The sequence below is a fragment of the Melospiza georgiana genome, chromosome Z (assembly GCF_028018845.1).
Source record: "Melospiza georgiana isolate bMelGeo1 chromosome Z, bMelGeo1.pri, whole genome shotgun sequence".
Classification (NCBI taxonomy): Eukaryota; Metazoa; Chordata; class Aves; order Passeriformes; family Passerellidae; genus Melospiza; species Melospiza georgiana.
Genome location: NC_080465.1, coordinates 31,462,638 through 31,482,894, shown reverse-complemented (window position 1 = coordinate 31,482,894; position 20,257 = coordinate 31,462,638).

Sequence of the window (20,257 nt, the reverse complement as noted above, 5' to 3'; positions counted from 1 at the left end):
ATTTCACACAAGGTGTCTTAGGGAACCTATTCAGAAACTTGCAAATTACAAAAATTCTCTAAGACATTAAAATTTTCAGATTTGCTTGCTATTTTTTTCAACAACTAAGCAATAGAAGAATAAAAGAAGAAAAAGCAGCAGCACAAACCCATAAAAAACAGAGCAGGAGAGAAACATACCAGCAATAAAACATACAATTACTCTGCTTTTTACTGTAATGCCTATCATTAATTCTCAGAAATTTCTGTGTAAATTAATACTGACTTCCTTCAGAATAATATATCTGCCACTCAGATATACTTATGTTCCAAGACAGCGAATAAAATTGAGAGAGGAATTCAGAGGGACAGACCTGTTTATTAAAGAAACAAAATAACCAAGTGGAATAAAAACCCAGCAAAATTATTTTAATTACCAAGTAAAATGAATTTTCTTCTAAATTTCTAGTATAAAGCTAGAAGTTTTGTTTGACCAAACCTGTTCAAAGTAGTACATTACAGAGACAAAATCTGACCTGAAGTCAGTTCCTGAAAGCCTGTGTTATTACAGCTTTTCACATCCTCTTTGAAGGCCAGGTTGGAGGGGGCCCTGGGCACCTGCTACAGGGGGTGGCAGGGAGGCAACTCCATGACATGGAGGGTGGAACTGGATGCTAGACTTTAAGGCAGATTCCAACCCAAGCTATTGTGTGATTCTATGGTTTTATGATGTGATCTTTTTCCTCTTTGATGTGAATTGCCTATCTTTAGTTTATTCTGTTTCTTCAATTAAATCTCTTGTACATGCTCGTCTAGGGGCAAATTAGAGTACTTTTCCCATCCATTTTAAAATAGCATTATATAAATACGTGAAAACTGTAAGATATACTCTTTAATGTCACAATATACTAATTTAATGTTGTTTGTATAACATACTATTTCTTTTTACTTCTAAGAAATACAGTTTTTCACGGTACAACATGAATTGAAAAAATTAATTCAGGATTTCTTCACTGTATTTTGCATCCAGATAGAATGTGTTCTATCTGGAAATATCAGTGCAAATTATCAGTAAAAGTGTTAAGAATCAAGAGACAGAAGGGAAGGTCTTTTGTTTAAAGCATACAAAATTTTGTTGAAGCTTCTTTTTCCTGTGATGAGGTGCTACTCTCAGCTCTGCAGGTTTTTCCCCTACAGGTCTACTACACATTCTCCTCAAAGCCAATATTCACCAGTGAGTGCTACCAATACAATTTGATGAAGCACAGTGAATAAGGTTTGCACATCAAATTCTGTCTTTCCTTACTCTATTCTTGCTTACTTACTCTATTCTTGCTGATCTATAGATGACTTGATAAACACTGCTGTAAATGTCAAAGCCATTGAAATCCTTTTTTTTTTTTGCAAGCAAACAGGGTCTTTGTAGACTCTACTTGACAGCTACTGACCACAGCACCTACTCAGAGCCCTTGCAAATAGCACCATGATCACTGCTAGAGTAGAGGGACTTCCTTTCTGTGTTGGCAGTGTGGCCTCTAGGCAGCAAGCAGGCATGTCTTCATGCCTCTGAATTAATCTCCCAGTCAAACAAGATGTGGAAATGACTTGCAAAAAAATCCCCAAACAAACAAACAAGAACCAAACAAAAACAAACTAACAAAAATCCGCACAAAGATACCCCATCACAAACAAAACCCAAAGCAAACTAAACAAACAAAAAAACTCCAAATGAAGCAAAAAAAACCCCACAAAATGCAAAGAGAAATTCAGTGTGAGAGTTTCACTTTTTTGCCCTGCAAAATATTCTGCATCCTTCCAAGACAGATGCTCAGATTTGCTGACCAACATCAATATAATGGCCTTTAGAGTCTCTTCACACGTTGTATGAATATCTAAATCAAATACACGAAAAGAATGGTGTACATCATGTTTCAATACACATACAGGAGTGGAAAACCATGGCATTCGATAGGAAATAGACTAACACTAAAAACACTTTCTGAATTTTTTCTGAACACTGTCTGAATTTGCCAGATTTTTTTTTCTTCGTTGTGGAAAATACACTTCAGACAATAATTTTGTTGGCAGATCATAAATCCATAAAATGTGTCACAGGCTCTAGCACTAAGGAAAGAGCAGGCCTAGAGGAGCTTTCCAGCTGGTTCTCTTTCTGAAGTGGCCTTTTCATTTTTAACATGACACCAGATGCTGATATAAATGATTTTGGCTGAGTTGCTACTAATTGGTCTTTTCATATGCAATTAATTTCTTTGTTTCTTATTCACAAAGGGATTTAATTGCTGTAAAATAGAAATTTGCCAATTTTCCTTTAGAGAAATGCCCATTAAACTTTTCATTAAAACAAAATCCTCAGATCTTCCATTGGAAGGAGTTGTTCACATATTACTGTAAATATCTGTAAAATAGTATGTTTCTCTTCTAAGAAAAAAGATTTTTCAACTGTACATATTCACTCATTTCTATCTTAAAGCTGAAGTATGCAAGCAAGACTGTGCAAGAAAACCTAATGACCTGGAAAAAGTTGTCAGTGATAGCAGTGATAGCAGTCACATTGCTTTCACACAGAGAGCATGTGTTTCATACAGCCAATTGTGTACAGGTATTAAAACTCTCCAGCTGCAACACACATTTACAAGTATCTTCCTCTCAGGACTGATTCAATCTCTGATTCCTCATGCTAAATCTAAAAGCACGGATTTTTGTCTTTTGTTGTTTTAAACTTTATTTTCTTAGAGTCTTTGATGAATCATTTTTAAATTATATTTTGAAATTTTTTCTTGCCTTCTGATTAGATTTTTTTTTTCTTATTCTGCTGAGAGATGTACTCTGGTTGATTTTGTTGTGACTACTACAGATGTGAATTTGCCAGATTGTACCCAGGCAACAGAACCAGGGGCATATGCTTCCATCCAGATTCTGATGCAGAAGCATCAAGTTCTGATAGAGAAGTTGGGTGAAAAAATATATTCAGCCACAGCTGTCTCTGTACAGTGTCTTTATTTTAGTCTCTATAGCAAAGCTTTGACACTTTAAATCTCCTCAAGCCACAGCTCAGAGAATAATTGGACTCTGCTCCATCTTCTGCACCCTTAGGAGACTTGTTTTTCAAGCTTCCCTTTGCCAATAAATAATTCTTGTGCAGCAACAAAGGCAGCAACACAATTATTCACTTACTACAAAGGAAGGAGCATGGGGAAGAGAAAGGATATTTGGTCTGCAGTACATTGAAGTCTGTTCTGAAAAGCCAGAAAATATTCACCACTTGTACATATCCTTCTAATGTGAACCGTTACATGCAATCCTCCACTTCCAAGTACAGCGCTAATTCTGGTATCCTCACTTACAAGCTCTGCATCATTAATGATTTTTTCCATGACTACTGTCCTCCTTTTTCATTATCAGATCACATCTTCTCTATATGTACTATTTACGCCACTAATAACATGGCAAAGTAAGAGTAGAACAATTTGCAGTAAATCCACTGCTGGCTGAAGGGCTTCCTCCCAGTCATTCCTAATGCAGTAAACCCAAGCCTTGGGTTACTATGTGCTGTGTGCGTGTGTAACTTTGTGTGTTATGTTAAATGCTACATAGAAATAGCAACTATAAAGTCAGAACATTTTAGATGAAAGGCCATATAAAGTGAAAAATATATATCTATATCCAGGAGATATAGATACGACATTTTGTGGAGAAAGGCTAACAAAGTATCAGCTCTGGGGGGTACCTCAGAGCTGATTTTGGTAGATTTATGGGTGTACCTCTGCTCAAATATTTGTATTTATGAATACATAGGTGATATTGACCAGGAAAAAAAACCCCATTTTTCGCCCATTGCCTCAGTATTCACCAATATTTACTTTTCTTAAAAACAGCCCAGTCTAAAGTATGGGTGCCCCTCATAGTATTTTTTGAGAAAATATGCTCCTTCTAAAAAAGGAACCTACCTCAAAGATATGGACATGTAAGAAATTAAAAATCATCACTATCACAAAGGCAACTCAGTTTAGAGACTCAAGTAAGCCAGTTCAGCTGAAACTTTCTTCAAAATCCTATATATACACACAGTCTTTCTACCATTCTGTGAAAAACTGTAGAAGTATGCACTTTTTAAGACCTACTTTTTCCTCCTTTCTGCTCTTCCCCTTGTGATATTGTTCCAGTTACAGTTTTTTAATGTTATTTTTTCCCAGAAGCATCCAAAAGTCTGTTATAATTAGTTGAAATAACTCGAAGGGTTAACTCTGTTTCTGGTAAGCTAAACCGTCTCCCCTAGTGCAAAAGAACCAAAGCAAAATGAAAATGTATGTAACATAATATTTTACTTAAAGATCGGTAAAAAAGCCCAAAGAACAAAAAAAACTCCAGAAAATAAAGCAAAATAGGCCTATCCCTTGAACAAAATAACATGAAGATGACACAAAACTTGGAATTAATTCGTAAGTGAGGAGGGAAACTCTAACATTTTTGGTAGCTCTGATATTTTATAAGGCAGAGAAATACCTACAGGTTTCTAACCAACAGTCACATGTTTTGAAGAACAAATTAATTCAGCAATTCCACTAGAAAACAAGTAAATGGGTATTTGGAACTTAGATGCTAAGAAAACAAGAAAACTCCTGTTACTATTGCTTTTGCGTCTGGGTGTATCCAGAAACTATTTAGGAAGGAGGACTACTAGAAGCCCATTACTCTGAATTTACCAAAGAAGAAGTAAAAAGCAACTCTAAACCCAGCCTGTCATATTTATTTACATTCAGTGGAGTAATGCAAACAGTGACGCAAACAACCTCTCCAGTATTGGCAGCAATAAGATGAAATAGATCCCAGTACTCAGTCTTGTCAACAACGCGGCATAGTACAGAAACTTGAAGTCTTTAAAGTAAAAGGAAATGGTCCGTGTATTTACAAAACTGTACAGACTCCTACAGGTCTCTTAATAATAATTACTAACTAGTATTATGTCTTATAAACACACAATTTTACTATGACATGCCAGAAAAGAACTTCTTCATTTGAAGCAGTGGCATTACTGGAAACAGTGTCTTTAAGAGTCTGGTAATTTTTAAATACAATAAAGCATTCTGGTGAACAGGACCATTAAAAAAAAAAAAACAACAAAACCCTAACCAAAACGAAATCAACATAAAATCAGCAAAAAAAGACTCCCAACACATCCTTAACAAGTCCCGCATATTCTAATACCAACAAACATATCCCAGCTGGGCACGTGAGTATTGCTTGTGTGGCAGGGAAGGTTGCCATTTAAGAAGTGGAAAATTTCCTTCCTGACTTCCATGTAGAGTCCTATTAACTCACTGCATGGCATTTTATACTTGGTCATGTAAAGCAGCAAACAAACTTAAGCCCCCAAAGTGGATACTGAATCACTTTGCTCTGGAAGGAGACCAATGTTCTCTCTCAAAATAAGAGCTTATAAAACAAAAAAAGAACAAGAAAAGCTATGCCCTTCCTGGAAGGAAGCGGAAGATCTGGTGTTGTGTGCCCAAGTCTCTAAGGATATGGTGCTACATGCTACATTTTGTGACTGAATGAACACAACTTCTTCTCGTGCTTTGAAAAGAGCCTCTCCTCTGCTGACTTTTTGCTTTTATTGCAATTTGAGAAGCTTTCTCCTTTCTCTTATTTATAACCATCCAGCAGCACTAAATTTTCTGAAGTGAAGAATTTCAGGTTTCTACCTTCAACCTCTTTGTGGAGATCAGCTAAAATCACACAAAAGGTCCAAAGACAGATACAATTAGTCTGTTTACATGAGTCTCATTTCCTTGGAAAATCAATTTGAGACCTCTGTTTAGGAGTGCCTAGACCCATACTTTGTGCATTGGCCAATAACTAAATGTTTATTATGAAGCAGGGTATAATATATTTTGGAATGCTTTGAATTAGAGTCTCTATAAAACAAACTTCTAAAATACATCTAGACTGTCCATAAATTCCATCCCTTTATCACCTGAATTAGTGCCAGCCCAATGAAAATCACTTTTAAAAGTATTGTGTCTTTTAGCTAAATTTAATTGCAAGTAAAAATGCTTTTAAAAGCACAAAATAGAATTGTTATGATCAGATTACTTTTAAAATAAAGCATGTGCTATAAGAAATGGTTTCTCTCCTAAGGTTTAAAATAATGAAGAGAAGAAATGACTGTGTTATATAATTTTCCAAAACTTCAAATGCCTACATGCAAGGAAATCAACCAATGCCTCTTTGCTGTGTTTTCCATTCATCCACACTACATGGGTTCCCTTTGTACTTCCCAAATTTGATCTTGCTATACTTGTCTTTTTTGCATTCCCCTTTTCTGACATAAGCTGTTTACCTATCCCATAATATTAATTTGGCATTACAGTACTTTCTTAAAAGAAAAAAAATTAGCCCTGCTGTCACAGTCATGCTGGCGCAACTTTGCAAGACTGAAGGACACTAGATTATCATTTACTGAAAGTCAGAAAAATTTTGGAGAAATACATTTTTCACAGTATTCTGTTTTACTCCCTAGGAAAAAAAGAATTGTTCAGACTGCTGAAAAGAATTGTTAATTGCAGACATATGCCCTGTCATTTCCCACGTGCATTTATAAACCAAACCAACCCACAACAACAGGGCTGAATTCCTTTTCTATGATCCCCATCCTAGACAGTTATATAAAAACCTCTTCATAGCTGGCTAAATGTACACATTTAGAATTTTAGATTTCTTTTCTTCAGCACAAGTAAATTGAAATTTCTAATGTCACCTAAAGTGGAGAGGGGAAAGAGTGATTTTCCTGCAATATAGGCTATATTTTAGTTTGGAAGATGAGGGAAAAGTTTTGTTGAACTAGTATTTTAAAATCTCTGTTGCATCCCTAGTATCTTTATATGAGTAGCAACAGCAAAAACTAATGTAATTCAACAAGCTATGACTGGCTGGCAGAAACAAACACCCAAGAATATATCTGAAAATGATCCTTTTAAGATTGACATATACAAGCAGAATGGTATAGTTTCACTTCCTCCATCATCAACTGATTTTTTTGTCTACGATGTTTGAAATTTAATTTCCTACAATTTGACTTTGATAAAAAAATCCAGTACAGTGAGAAAGGGCTTTCACTATTTCACTTGTCAATGACTTGCTGTCAAATGATTTTTCATTTCTCTGTGCCTCACTTTTACAGTTCATCTTTCATTTACTTATATTAGTAGTCACAGTTACTCAAGCACTGTTTCTCAAAGAAGCCATTAACTTTCAACTTGCTTTTTAGAAATCTGTGTTCTCACAAGAAGTGTTTGTAAAAGTAGTTAATACAAGCTGTCACACAAAAGCACTATCCTCAGATTCTAAATTATGTTGTACTGTAAAGGGCTATTCAACCAACACTCAATTTACCAATTCCTATTCTATGGTGCTCAAAAAATGTAGAATATATAGAATATTAATAAAAATTCCTCCACCAAACCCCCTCAATGAGTTCACGTCTAGCAGGAAATTTTGGAGTGGTTATAACAAGAAAACAAACAGACAATCAAATGCAAACAAACAAAAAAAAAAAAAAAGGAGGAAAATCCCCAAATAGCCCTTCCAGAACTGTAGAGTTTAGAGGGTAGTATAATCATGCCTTATATTATTTATGAACTGTAGAATTCCTAAACATCTGCAGGATTTTCACTTAAAATGTACCCAAAACATGCTATGACACCTTTTAATTTCAAGTTGAGGTCTAGAAAAAATATCCCAAAGAACACACAACCTGAAATTAAATAAAAATTGCTTCCTCAGTTAAAGGTCAAGCATGACTATAGTACATAACTACTTCATCCAAGAAACAACCCTCTTACCCTCTCATTTCAGCATCTATTGTGGAAAATAAATAACTACAGCTGAAAACAGCAATAAGAAACCTCATTCAATACCTTCTGTAAATTGCTTTTATTTCTGAAGGTTAACAAGTCCTTTTGATATTCTACCCATACAGGAGTTACAGATTTTCAGATATATTACACTCACAAAGAGACAGAGCATAGAACAATCTGTTCTCTGCTACAAAAGCTCTAAAGGCAGATATTCAGCAGCCAGAGAATTCATGGGCGCTGACTTGGTTAAAGCACAAAGCTGAATACAAGAAAAATAAAAATGCAAACAGATAAACAAAATTGATAAAGTGCCATAGGAAAACAAATACTTCAGAGAAAACAAGTCATGCCATGGAAAAGGCAGGCACGGTGTAAAGTGGGGGACCACGCATGGTGATTTCTTCCTTGTCACATTATGACAGCAGAATCACAATTGCTCTGTTCATTACTGTTGTTGACAACTGTTTTTCATTATAGGCCTAAGATCCATTAATGTGCGACAATTACAAGGCTAACAGTACTTTGCATTATATTCAGTACCTAATGAAAGATCAAAATGCAGTAGTCTTCTGCAAAGTGGTTGGAGTGATGCCTGGATATTTTCATGTTGTCTCTCAGGGGTTTCTCTGTGTGTAAGCAAAAGGGATTTTGCTTTCTCCATGTCACTGAAGCTGGCCTTGCCAAACTCTTCTTATCACTTAGTGCTTCGCTGCCTCTGATAAAGAGCCAGAACACTACATTTTGCTTCTCTCCAACAAGCGTAAAATAGCATTATAATCTCCAGAATCAGAAGACACTGCCAGCACAGCTATCATCAAGAACAACATTTTGGCAGAATAATGTGTTATGGAAATGCATCCAGCTCAGTTCTCAGTGCTCAGAATAAGAAAAACTTTGTTGTTTATTAAGTCTTCATATATTTTTTTTAATGAGAAGAAGAAAACCCAAATCCAAACATGAAATTCAGTAAGAGAGAGTGCAAAATAGACTCCCTCAAATAGATTCTGATGGTCATAACTTTTCATCAAAGTATACACGTCTGAATCAAGATGAAGTATATTCTCAATCATATTAGCTGCTTCTGTAGCTGTTGCCTTCTTGAGGACCCAAAGGTGTTTTACAAATTATTAACTAACCCTCAAAATAGTTTCTTATGTGAAAGAATAATCCTAGTTCCTCCAGTCTATGAAGTCCAAAATTCGTTTTTGTTGACACCATGTGTTCTTCTGTGACAAAAAATAAAATAATTTTAATTTACCAGTTTTTTGTGCTTCTTCTCTATAATCCTAATGATAAAAAAGAACATAAACCAATGTAAATAATGAGAAGTCTGATAATTATTTTTGTATTCATATCAGTCATATGCAATCATATTTTTTGAATGAAAAGTAAGCTATCGACTGTATTTTGTTCATATAGTGCTTCAGTGAATAAATTCATAAATTCTACAGATTTTTTTTTTCTGTCTTGATTCTCCCTACAGGGTATCCCATTGAGTGGTAATTAATTTCCCAAAGCCAACTCCTTTTTGCCCATAATGGTAATGGGTAAGTGTCTTTATCTTGATCCATGAATTTTTTTCACCATGTTTCCTTCTTGGCCCTGTTAAGAAGATGTGCTGGTTTCGGCTGGGAAGGAGTTAATTTTCTTCAGAGTAGCTACTGTGGGTCTGCACTTTGGATTTGAGCTGGAAACAGTCCTGATAACGCAGGGTGGTTTATTCAGGGCAAGACCTTTTCTGCTCCTCACTCCAGCCCACCAGCAAGAAGGCTGGGAATGCACAAGGATTTGGGAGGAGACACAGCCAGAACAGGTCCCCCCAAGTGACAAAAGAGATATCCCAGATCGTATGGCACCATGGTCAGCCTGTAGAGATGAGGGAAGGAGAAATGATCGTGCTTGTCTTTCAAAGTCACTGTTATGTTTGATTGTGCCCTGCATTCCTGGGCATGTCTGAACACCTGCCTGTCCATGGCAAGCGGTAAATTGATTTCTAGTTTTGCTTTGCTTGTGTGGACAGTTTTTGCTTTACCTATTAAACTACCCTTAGCTCATGAGTTTTGCAGCTGTTACTCTGCTGGTTCACTTCATCCTGCTGCAGGGGAGTGAGTGAGCAGCTGGGTGAGTCTTGGTTAAACCATGATGGGAGGGGAAAGGACAGAGAAGCATGGTGAGCTCAAGAAAGTCAACAAAGGACAACATATATTTACCTTCTGCTGTATTTTCCTCTACTGATGATTTCTAACCAGGTAATTTCAGTTCTCAGGTGGAAAACACTCCAAAACTTGATCGTGCCTTAGGCCCATATTGAAGTTTTATCAGTTCTGTTTACCTCTGAGATATACTTGAGGTACCAAAATGTCAAAAACTTGCTGACAAAACTTAGATTTATGAAGTGACATCATTGTCTTATCTGCACTGTAAGCAATTGAAAGAAAGAGGGAGAGCATGTGCTATATGTTTATTCTCCATCTGCATGATTTTATACTGATCTACAATTAACTTTACCTGCTGTTTCACTGCTTACTCTCATAATATCCTTCTGAAACTTTCAGTCATCCTTACCAATTTCATTAATACTCAACAGAAAAATTTCTTGTGGCTGCACAGCTTCTTTCCCACAATACCTTTCAGTTTCTCTCTTATTTCCTGTTATTCAGCATCAGTGTGATGTGGCTGAATTAATCCATTCCTGTCCCAGAAAGCTTTAAAATAAGAGGGACATGGACAGCATTTTCTTGCTCTTCCCCAACTGGAGGATGATACAGGAGCAAAATAATACCTGTTATAATTTCTTTTTAAAACATTGACTGTAATTTTTTTTTAAGTTTAACAATTGACTCCATTCTGTCTGAGTTTACTATTTGCTTAATTTCTTTACTAAGCAGTTACAGCTGGTAAAGTAGTATTCCCATTAATAAACCTTCGGTAATTTATACTTTGTACCACTAGGTGTCGAAAATATGCCAACACAAAGAGGGAAGATTTTCTCTGAATGTCATATCTTCAGATGTAGCAAAGCAAGAAAACGCTGTGACTGACCACCTCATCACACTGTATGTCACTGCTGTAGCACACCGTACCATCACATTAATGAGCAATCACCCAGCTGCAGGGCTCTCCTAATATTACCAGTAAGAGCAAGCAAAACCCAGGTAACTTAGGAAAGTGCAGTATGGTACGCATTATTTTATATCACGGCCATTTTTCTAAAATTTTTATTACTGTCATCAATTCTTGCTCTATGACTTTTTTTTTTTTTTTTTTTTTTTTGTATTTGCGTCATCCTTTGGGGATTTCCTTTCAAAGCTGTCATCAGTCCTTTGTTCAAGCCTGATATGTTCAACAGCCCCTCTCGAGGACATTGCTGGCACAGCTCTGCTTTCCAGTTAATATGACCACCAGAAGAAGACTGAAGCAGTTTATTAGACAAGGAATAAGTAATATTTCCTATCTATTTTTGTATGTAAAAAAAAGATAATACAGTCATTCTTTCAACATTTTTTTTATTTCTCTAATTTTGGTGTTGTATTGCTTTACTGGAAAGAAATATGAAATATGATAAAAAATATGATGGAACATATGCCAAACAAATTTTGGGAGGAATTTGTTCTAGCAAAGTGCTGATGTTACAAGGTACACCATGACCATCAGGAAGGCAGTTTTGATGTGTCATCTTTCAGAAGTCAACAAAAGCACAATGCAAATACAATTCAGTTTTAAAAACCCATCCAAAAATTCCACCACTTTTTTCACTGCCAGTGGAACCCTTATATTTCAGAGGAAGACTACCTAACCTACACTTAATTTCTGGCCAAAATTTTATAAATTCAAAATAAACAGCCCTATCACATAACAGCAGTGCCCTCTAGCTCAAATTAAAGAAAAAACGCCATGTGACTGTCAGAATTATGAAACAATGCTGTGAAATAAACAGCCCCTCATCACCCCCACCCCACCCCCCCCAATTTCAGTTTTTAAAAGAAAGTATTTTTTCCCAAGTCCCACAAGCACCAAAGGCAGATGGAGCCAAGTTTGAAGAGGTCATAATCTATAATGCAAGCTGAAATTGACAGAATCACAGAATGAACTGGGTCAGAAAAGACTTTAAGATCATAGGGTTCAACCTATCACGTAGCACCTCTTAATCAACTAAACCACAGCACTGAGTGCCACATCCAGCCTTTTTTAAACATGTGCAGGGATGGTGACTCCACCATCTCCCTGGGCATACTATTCCACTGCCCAATCATGCTTTCAGTGAAGAATCTTTTTTTACATCAAATCTAAACTTCCCTTCCCACAGCTTAAGACTGTGACCTCTCATTCTGTCAGTGGTTGCCTGGGAGAAGAGACCAACCCCACCTGGCTGCAGCCACCTTTCAGGAGATTGTAGAGAGTGATAAGGTCACCTGTGAGTCTCCTTTTCTCCAGGCTGAACACCCCCAGCTCCCTCAGCCGTTCCTCACAGGGTTTGTGTTCCCAGCCCCTCTCCAGCCTCGTTGCCTCCTCTGGATGCGCTCAAGCACCTCAAGGTCCTTCCCAAACTGAGGGATCAGAACTGGACACAGCACTCGAGGTGTGGCCTCACCAGTGCCAGTACAGGGGAGAATGACCTCCCTGCTCCTGCTGGCCACACTGTTCCTGACACAGGCCAGGAGCCATTGGCCTTCTTGGCCCCCAGGGCACACTGCTGGCTCATGTTCAGCCTGATGTCACCAGCACTCCCAGGTCCCTTTCTGGACACTGTCCAGCCACAGCGTCCCCAGCCTGTAATGCTGCAGGGGTTATTGTGGCCAAAACACAGGACTCAGCACTTGGACTTGTTAAACGTCATCTCATTGGACTTGGCCCATCTATCCACCCTGTCCAGGTCTCTCTGCAGAGCCCTCCTACCCTCCACAACAGATCAACTCAGACTCCCAGCTTAGTGTCATCTGCAAATTTACTAATGAAAGACTCAATCCCATCATCCATGTCATCAATAAAAATATTGAACAGAACTGGCCCCAGCACCGACCCCTGAGGGACACCCCTGGTGGCTGCCCCCAGCTGGATGCAGCACCATTCACCAGCACTCTCTGGGCCCAGCCATGCAGCCAGTTCTGAACCCAGCACAGAGTGCTCCTGTCCAAGCCCTGGGCTGCCAGCTTTCCCAGGAGTGTGCTCTGGGACACAGTGTCAAAGGCCTTGCTGAAATCCAGGTACACAACACCCACAGCCTTTCCTGCATCCACCAAGGGGGTACCTGGTCATAAAAAAGTGTGGTCAAATATGACCTTCCCCTCCTAAATCCCTGCTGGCTGGGTCTGATACCCTGGCCATCCTGCATAATGACACTCAGTATAAACTGCTCCATTACCTTACCACGCACTGAGGTCAGACTAACTGGTCTATAATAACCAGGATCCTCCTTCCCACCCTTTCTGTGAATGGGCGTCGCATTGGCAAGTTTCCAGTCATCTGGAACCTCCCCAGTGAGCCAGGGCTGCTGGTAAATGATGGAGAGTGGCTTCACAAGCTCATCTGCCAGCTACCTCATCACCCTGGGATGGATCCCATTCGGTCCCGTGGATTTATGAACATCCAAGCAGCTCAGTAGTTCTCTGACTGCCTCCTCCTGGATAACAGGGGACCATTCTGTTCCCTGACACATCCCCCAACCCAGGAGGACAGTTGTCCTGAGGACATGTCTTTCTGTTGAAAACTGAGGCAAAGAAAGTGTTCAGTACCTCTGCATTTTTCTCATCTTTAGGTACTAAGTTGCCTCCTGCATCTAATAGAGATTGGAGGTTGTCCTTACCATTAATGGAGATTGTTCTTTTGCCATTAATGTATTTATAAAAGTATTTTTTATTGTCCTTCACAGAAGTTGCCAGTTTGAGCTCCAACTGGGCTTTTGCCTCTCTAACTTTTTTCCACATGCCCTAGCAACTGCCCTAAACATTTCCTGAGATACCTGACTCTATTTTCAAAGGTGATACACCCCTTTTTTTCCTTAGTTCTGCCAAAAGCTCCTTGCCATCCAGGCTGGACATTTGCCTGATCAGCTCATCTTTTGGTACATCAGGACTGTCTGCTCCTGTGCCCTCAAGATTTCTCTTTTGAAGCATGCCCACCTTTCCTGGACTCCTTTGTTCTTAAGGACTGCTTCCCAAGGATCTCTTCAAACAAATCTCTTGAATAGGCTAAAATCTGCCCTCTGGAGGTCCAGTGCATAAGTTCTATTGATGCCCATTCTTTTCTTGCCAAATATTGAAAACTTCTGTTTCATAATCACTATAACTCAAACAGCCTGCAGCCACCACATCTCCTACCAGCCCATCTCTGTGTGCAACAGCAGGTCAAGTGTAATCCCTCCCCTGGTGGGCTCACTCACCAGCTGTGTCAAGAAGTTGTTCTTCCACATGCTCTAAGAACCTCCTAGACTGCCCCTCCTCTGCTATGTTGACTTCTCAGGGGATGTCTGGTAGGTTAAAGTCACCTACAAGAATAAGGGTTGGTGATCCTGAAACATCCTTCATCTGCTTGTAGAATGTGTTATCCGCCTCTTCTTCCTGGCTGGGTGGACGATAACAGACTCCCAGTAGGATGGCAGCCTTGTTTTGTTGCCCTTCCCCTTAATTCTTACCCATAGGCACTCAACCTCATTGTCATTAGTTTCAATGCCCATGCCATCAAGAGCCTCCCTAATATAAAGGGCCACCTCTCCTCCTCTACTCCTTTCCTGTCTCTTCTGAAGAGCTTCAGCCACCAGTGCAGTGTTCCAGCCATGTGAGTCCTCCCATCACGTTTCTGTCATGGTGACTACATCAGAGCTTTGCTCATTCACCACGGCCTCCAGCTGTTCTTGCTTGTTGCCCATGCTGTGTGCATTAGTGCACATGCCCCTCAGCTGGGCTGCTGATCTCACCCCTAACTCTGGCTTACCACCCTTGGGCCTGCTTCCAGACAGCCCAACTGCACGCCCTTCCCCCTTCAAACCCAGTTTAGAGCCCTCTCAATGAGCTCTGCCAGTTCGTGAGCTAAAATCCTTCTGCCCTTAACAGAGAGATGGAGCCCATCCAGTTCCAGCAGGCCAGGTGCATGAAAGTTACCCCACGATCAAAGAATCCAAAATTCTGCCAATGGCACCAGCCTTTGAGCCACTTGATACTTTTGACTTTTCCTGTTCCTTTCATTCATGCAGTTCTTCACTGAATGTAACCAATTTAATTTTTAAAGAATTGTTAGGTTAGTATTTTATTAATATTCAAGTTATCTACTCTATGTCAACCTATAGCAAAAGAAAATGGGCTATTGATATGATTCACAAAGTAGTATGAAATACATAGGTAAAAACCAGAGCCATCCTGCTTTACCCAATGGCCTTTTATAACCCTGAATACAAGATGATTTACAAGTTTTGTGCTTCCCATCTGATGTTAAGTAGAGTACACAGTCTTCCTCTTGTATTTTTCCTTCCAGCAGCTCCTTATGTGCCTTGCTGTGCCTCTTGACATAAACCCTGAATACTGGGTCTGTTGAAATCCCACAATACACAGTGTTTTGTTACTCCATTCCCATAAAACTCTCCAGGGCTCATTAGCTAAAATGAAACTAGGCTTTTGAAGCACATCTTGACAGAGCATCATTTAAAAGCATGTTAAGAAGAGGCTAGGGCTTTCAAAAAAGAGCTTGAATATGGAGTATTCCAGTCAATATGCATACTTCTGAGATATTAAACTAAAAATAATTGAAATTCAGGATAGAACAGCATATGCAGTCAGACTTGGACTGAGTATCTTTCTAATTAAAATGGCTGGAAAATAAATGGACACACAAATTGGAATGTACCTTTTAAGACCTGGTGCATCTTTAGAAAACAAAGTATAGTTGTTATGTTAGGAATAACAGAAAGTGCCAAAAAGGTAATAAAAAGATGGTAATACAGAAAGTATAGATAATAGAACAGATAAATAGTGATGAATTATATATCTAGAAATATATAATCATATTTTAAAGCTGTCCATTCTAGCATCATGGGAGAACAGGAGTCTTTGAAAAATGTCTATATACCAGCAAGTTCTTGGGATTCTGTTATTACTAGCAAGTTTAAAAACATTATTTGTGCTTAAAAAATTTAAAACATACCCCCCAAAACATAGGAAAATTGTATTTTACTCTTCAGTGACATTTCTGATAAGCATTTTCTCAGAATGCATTTAGTGGATGTAATTTCAGGAAATTATCTGTTGAATCATTGCTGCCACAATACGGCATTATGTATTCTGCCGAGCAGGTCACAGACAAAAGGTGGCATGCAAATACTTCCATGGATGCTATGCAATTATCCTCCTCCCAGCCACTTCAAGCATTCATTTTTTAACTCTGCCTCCAAATACTGACTGCCACATGGGTAAGTATAACCTGTTCCTCCAGTTAGGCATGGCCACTGGAAAAGGGTCTGGAAAAGGATCATGTTTGAGCTTTAGGTGACTTACCAGCTCTGCAAAAACTCAATACCCTCAAGCCTCTGCTTAAGCCTCTGACAGGCCACATTTCTGACTCTCTACAGAAGAAAAAAGGGCAGAAATATTTAGGAGAATAAAGATAGCAACATTTAGTGATTAAATCAGGAGATTCACTGTTGCATGAACAACTAAACCACCTTGACACAGGATCTGCAATAGTTGGTACTGTAGCTGGTAGGCTTGTACCACTGAAAGAAGAAAACATCTTTCTGTAATTGTAGGAATAAGAGTTTGATATGCAGAACTAAATGGAGCTAGTGTGCAAATGTGGATATAACAAAAATGGCTTTCAAATAAATAAACCTGAATTACTGAAAATACATAAGGTTATAAAAAAACCATAGGGTTTTAATTACAAGAAACAGAAAAATTGTCAGAATTTTCTCTTGAAATAAGAGAAAAGCAGCAGAAAGGGATTTTTCATAGGTTGTCAGGAAGAAAATCTTTATGACAATTCAGCACTTTTGGAGGACTACCATGCTCATTCTGTTAACCACTTCTATGGAGGTACTATAATAAATGCTGAAAATAGCTTCACAACCTAATGCACATAGCTACATGAAAACAAATCCATGACCATTTCCACTACAAGGCAGTGACAAGAGCAGTGGAAAAACCAAAGGAGATTTAATCGCTATTACTCATAAGAAGTTATTGTTTTCCAGTAGGGATGTAATCCAAAAATAAAATGTGTTTTCACTTCTCTTGTTCATTTACCAATAAGCAAGCATTCCTAATATCTGTGCCAGGCAATGTTTTGAAGTGTTATCTGTGACTTTTTACTAATCAACAAAAAAAAAGCTATCTTTCCACAGATATATAAAGAAACAAATTTGGCCTGGAAGATGAGGTTGGGGAGCAAAAACTGAAAAAAGCATCCCCCTTAAACCCAGCAGCTATTCCAGATATGCCATTCATATTCTGTAGGGTTCAGAACCATCTTCCACACTGGTTACCAGGGAAACAGGTCTCATGCATTCTAAAATCACACATGTTAAAAGCATATTCTGGAGAATTTTTCCCTGCTGATGACAGGGAATATGATTCAGAATATGAGATTCTCCATTCCCAAAGTTAAATGAACAGAGGGAGAGGCTCCAACCATATTTAATAATAACTATCAAAAATTCTGTAGAGAAGAAAAAATACTTTAGAAAATTATTTATAAGTTCATACGGACTATTGTTATGCATATATCTGAATGTCTGCTTCTGACATGACACCTACATAACTTGCTACTTCAATGATATTTTTGCTACTAAGTGTAAAGGTGGAAATGACAATGTATCTTCAAATAAGCCTTTAAATTATAAGAGTCTTATCAAAAAATATAATACAGAATTCTTTAGTGAGAACAGTTTAATAAAGTTCCGTGTCACATTCAAGTCTTTCATCCTATAGAAGCGCAGGACAAAGTTAGTCTTAATTCCATCATTCTAAGTAATTCCAAACATCCTGAAGGAAAGCATGGGAGCAAAATCAGCATTGTCACCAAAAGTTACAACCTCTGATCAAATCCCCTAAAGTTTCCTCATGTAGGAATGTATGAGGCTTTGTAAAGCATTTCACATGCTTAATGAGCAAAAGCTACTGTTCTCACCCCCAAGAGTCTGCTACTGTTGAAAATATCTAAAAAGTGCTAAAAGTATTTCTTTAATAATTTTATTAAAAAACAGAAAAGGTAGGTCACAGACAGTCCAGACACATGTGTGTACATGTGCACTTGGGTGGGCTTTAAATAGAAACAAAACCAAAAACTTTTCAGAAACAACTTCCTTTAATAATTCTGTCAGGAACACTGGAACAAGCATGTGGAGGGTAGGTAGGCCAGAGTACATGTTTGTTAAAGCACAGCAATACTCCTCCACTTTATGACAGTTTTGTTTATTTCAAAATTATCCTTCATGTTTAAAATTTAAACTTTATACATTTTTTTATTTATTTTGGCAAGATCACGCCAGTAATTGTTGACTACAAAAGAAAGAGAAATTTGATCTATACAGAGGTACAGAGGCCATTGTATAGAGGCAAGATTGGAGTTGCAGCAGTGAGGACAGACTGGGGAATGAGTGGCTGGAGTGAAATCCCACAGAAATGAACCTGGGGGTCCTGGCAGGTTGAACATGGGTCAGCAGTGCCCTGGCAGGCAGGAGGGCCAACCCTGTCCTGGGATGCATCAGGCACCTTTCAGCTTAAGCTGTTAGAAAGTGTCTAAGGGAGAACTATGAAGATGGTGAAGGGCCTTGAGGGAAGCTGTGTGAGGAGCACATAAGGCCACTTGGTCTGTTCTGTCTGGAGGACACTGAGGGGAGACCTCACTGCATGACTGCAACTTTCTCTTTACCCTTGCTGTACTTACCTTAGTAAGTGGTGGCCAAGAGCTGGCCTGGAGGCCCCACAGCCACAGGCAACCCTGGTGACACAACTCCCCCAGCCGAGGCCGCTGGGGATGCAGACAGCTCTTGGCCAGTGAAGTGCAGCCAGTCGGGACCAGCCACACTGGCTCTCTCACCCTGGATAAAGGTGATTCCCATTCCATTGGAATGGGCTGTGGCCATGTGAACCTCCAATGTCCTGCCCTCAGCTGCGACAGCTCCATGATACACGAGACAAAGACAAACCCCAAGGTATACTATCAAGATGCAGATCGGCAGCACTCAGTATTAACATACTTGGAGCTCTATTAAAAGATCATTTCAAGGATTAGTCTGAACACTAATCTATCAACACTTGCTCAAAACTGCTTAAAAATTTTCTTGTGTCACATTATAGACATAGATACATTAATAGAGCAAGCACTCAATTAAAAATTGAAGTTTGCCAGCACAATGTTTTTTCCTTTTTTTTTTTTTTCCTTTCTTTCATGGAGGCTGGAGCCTATGTGCTTCTGGAGGACCTGAGCAATTTACCACCCCAAGTCCTCTCATCTTTGTGAAACTTAGACTCTTAACTGAAATTACAAAAACAAAAGAAAAATCTGCCATGCATTACTCATTATTTACCTCTGAACCACAAGTAGTCTGAGACTATCCTTCATTAGTTGGATCTTATATTAGCATTTTGTGCTGCTGACCACAGGGAGGATAATTTACCATAGTTCTGTTTACTTCTTCTTACAAATCAATAATATCAGTGTGCCGAAATATCTGATAGTGAGTGCAAATAGGACAGGGTTAAAGTCCTCTACTGTTGTCCACTGAAAGGACAGGAGGCAATGGACATACACTGGAATATTAGAGATTAAACATAAAAAACCCCTCATTATTTAATGTGAAGGTGACTTAATACACAACTATTCTGTCCAGGGAGGTATTCTTTATCTTTGGAGGATGCTCAAAACCCAACAGGACTCAGTTCTGAGTAGCCTGCTCCAGGTGACCCTTCTTTGAGAAGGGGCATAGCTGATGCAATCCCCGAGGTTCCTTCCTACCTCAATGACTGCTATTCTATGACTGGGTGAATAAAAACACTGCCCAAAGTAACACAGCAGTGCAGCAGCAAGAATCTGGAAGTTGACTGAAACCCTCTCTTCAGAGGCAGGGACACCTCATACAAAACTTCCATTGAGCCAAAATATTACTGAGCTTGAAAAGGTTGAAAAAAGGTCGAAAGAGGACAAGAGAAGAACCCAAACACCACCAGTCATGCACAGCTCTGGGAGATGAACCAAACAGGATCTTATGTAGAGAAAGAGTGGTGAGTACATGAAGACAGTCTCCTAAGAGGCTGAGTGGGATCAAGGCACAACTGCTATGCCTTCGTACTGCATACCATCCAATTTTTATGTAGACATTTGGACTACAGACCACAGATTTTCTATTATTCTCCAACAGTTTTTTTTCCTAGCAGTATTATTTATTTCTGTTCAAAAAAGACTAAAGTGCGGGCT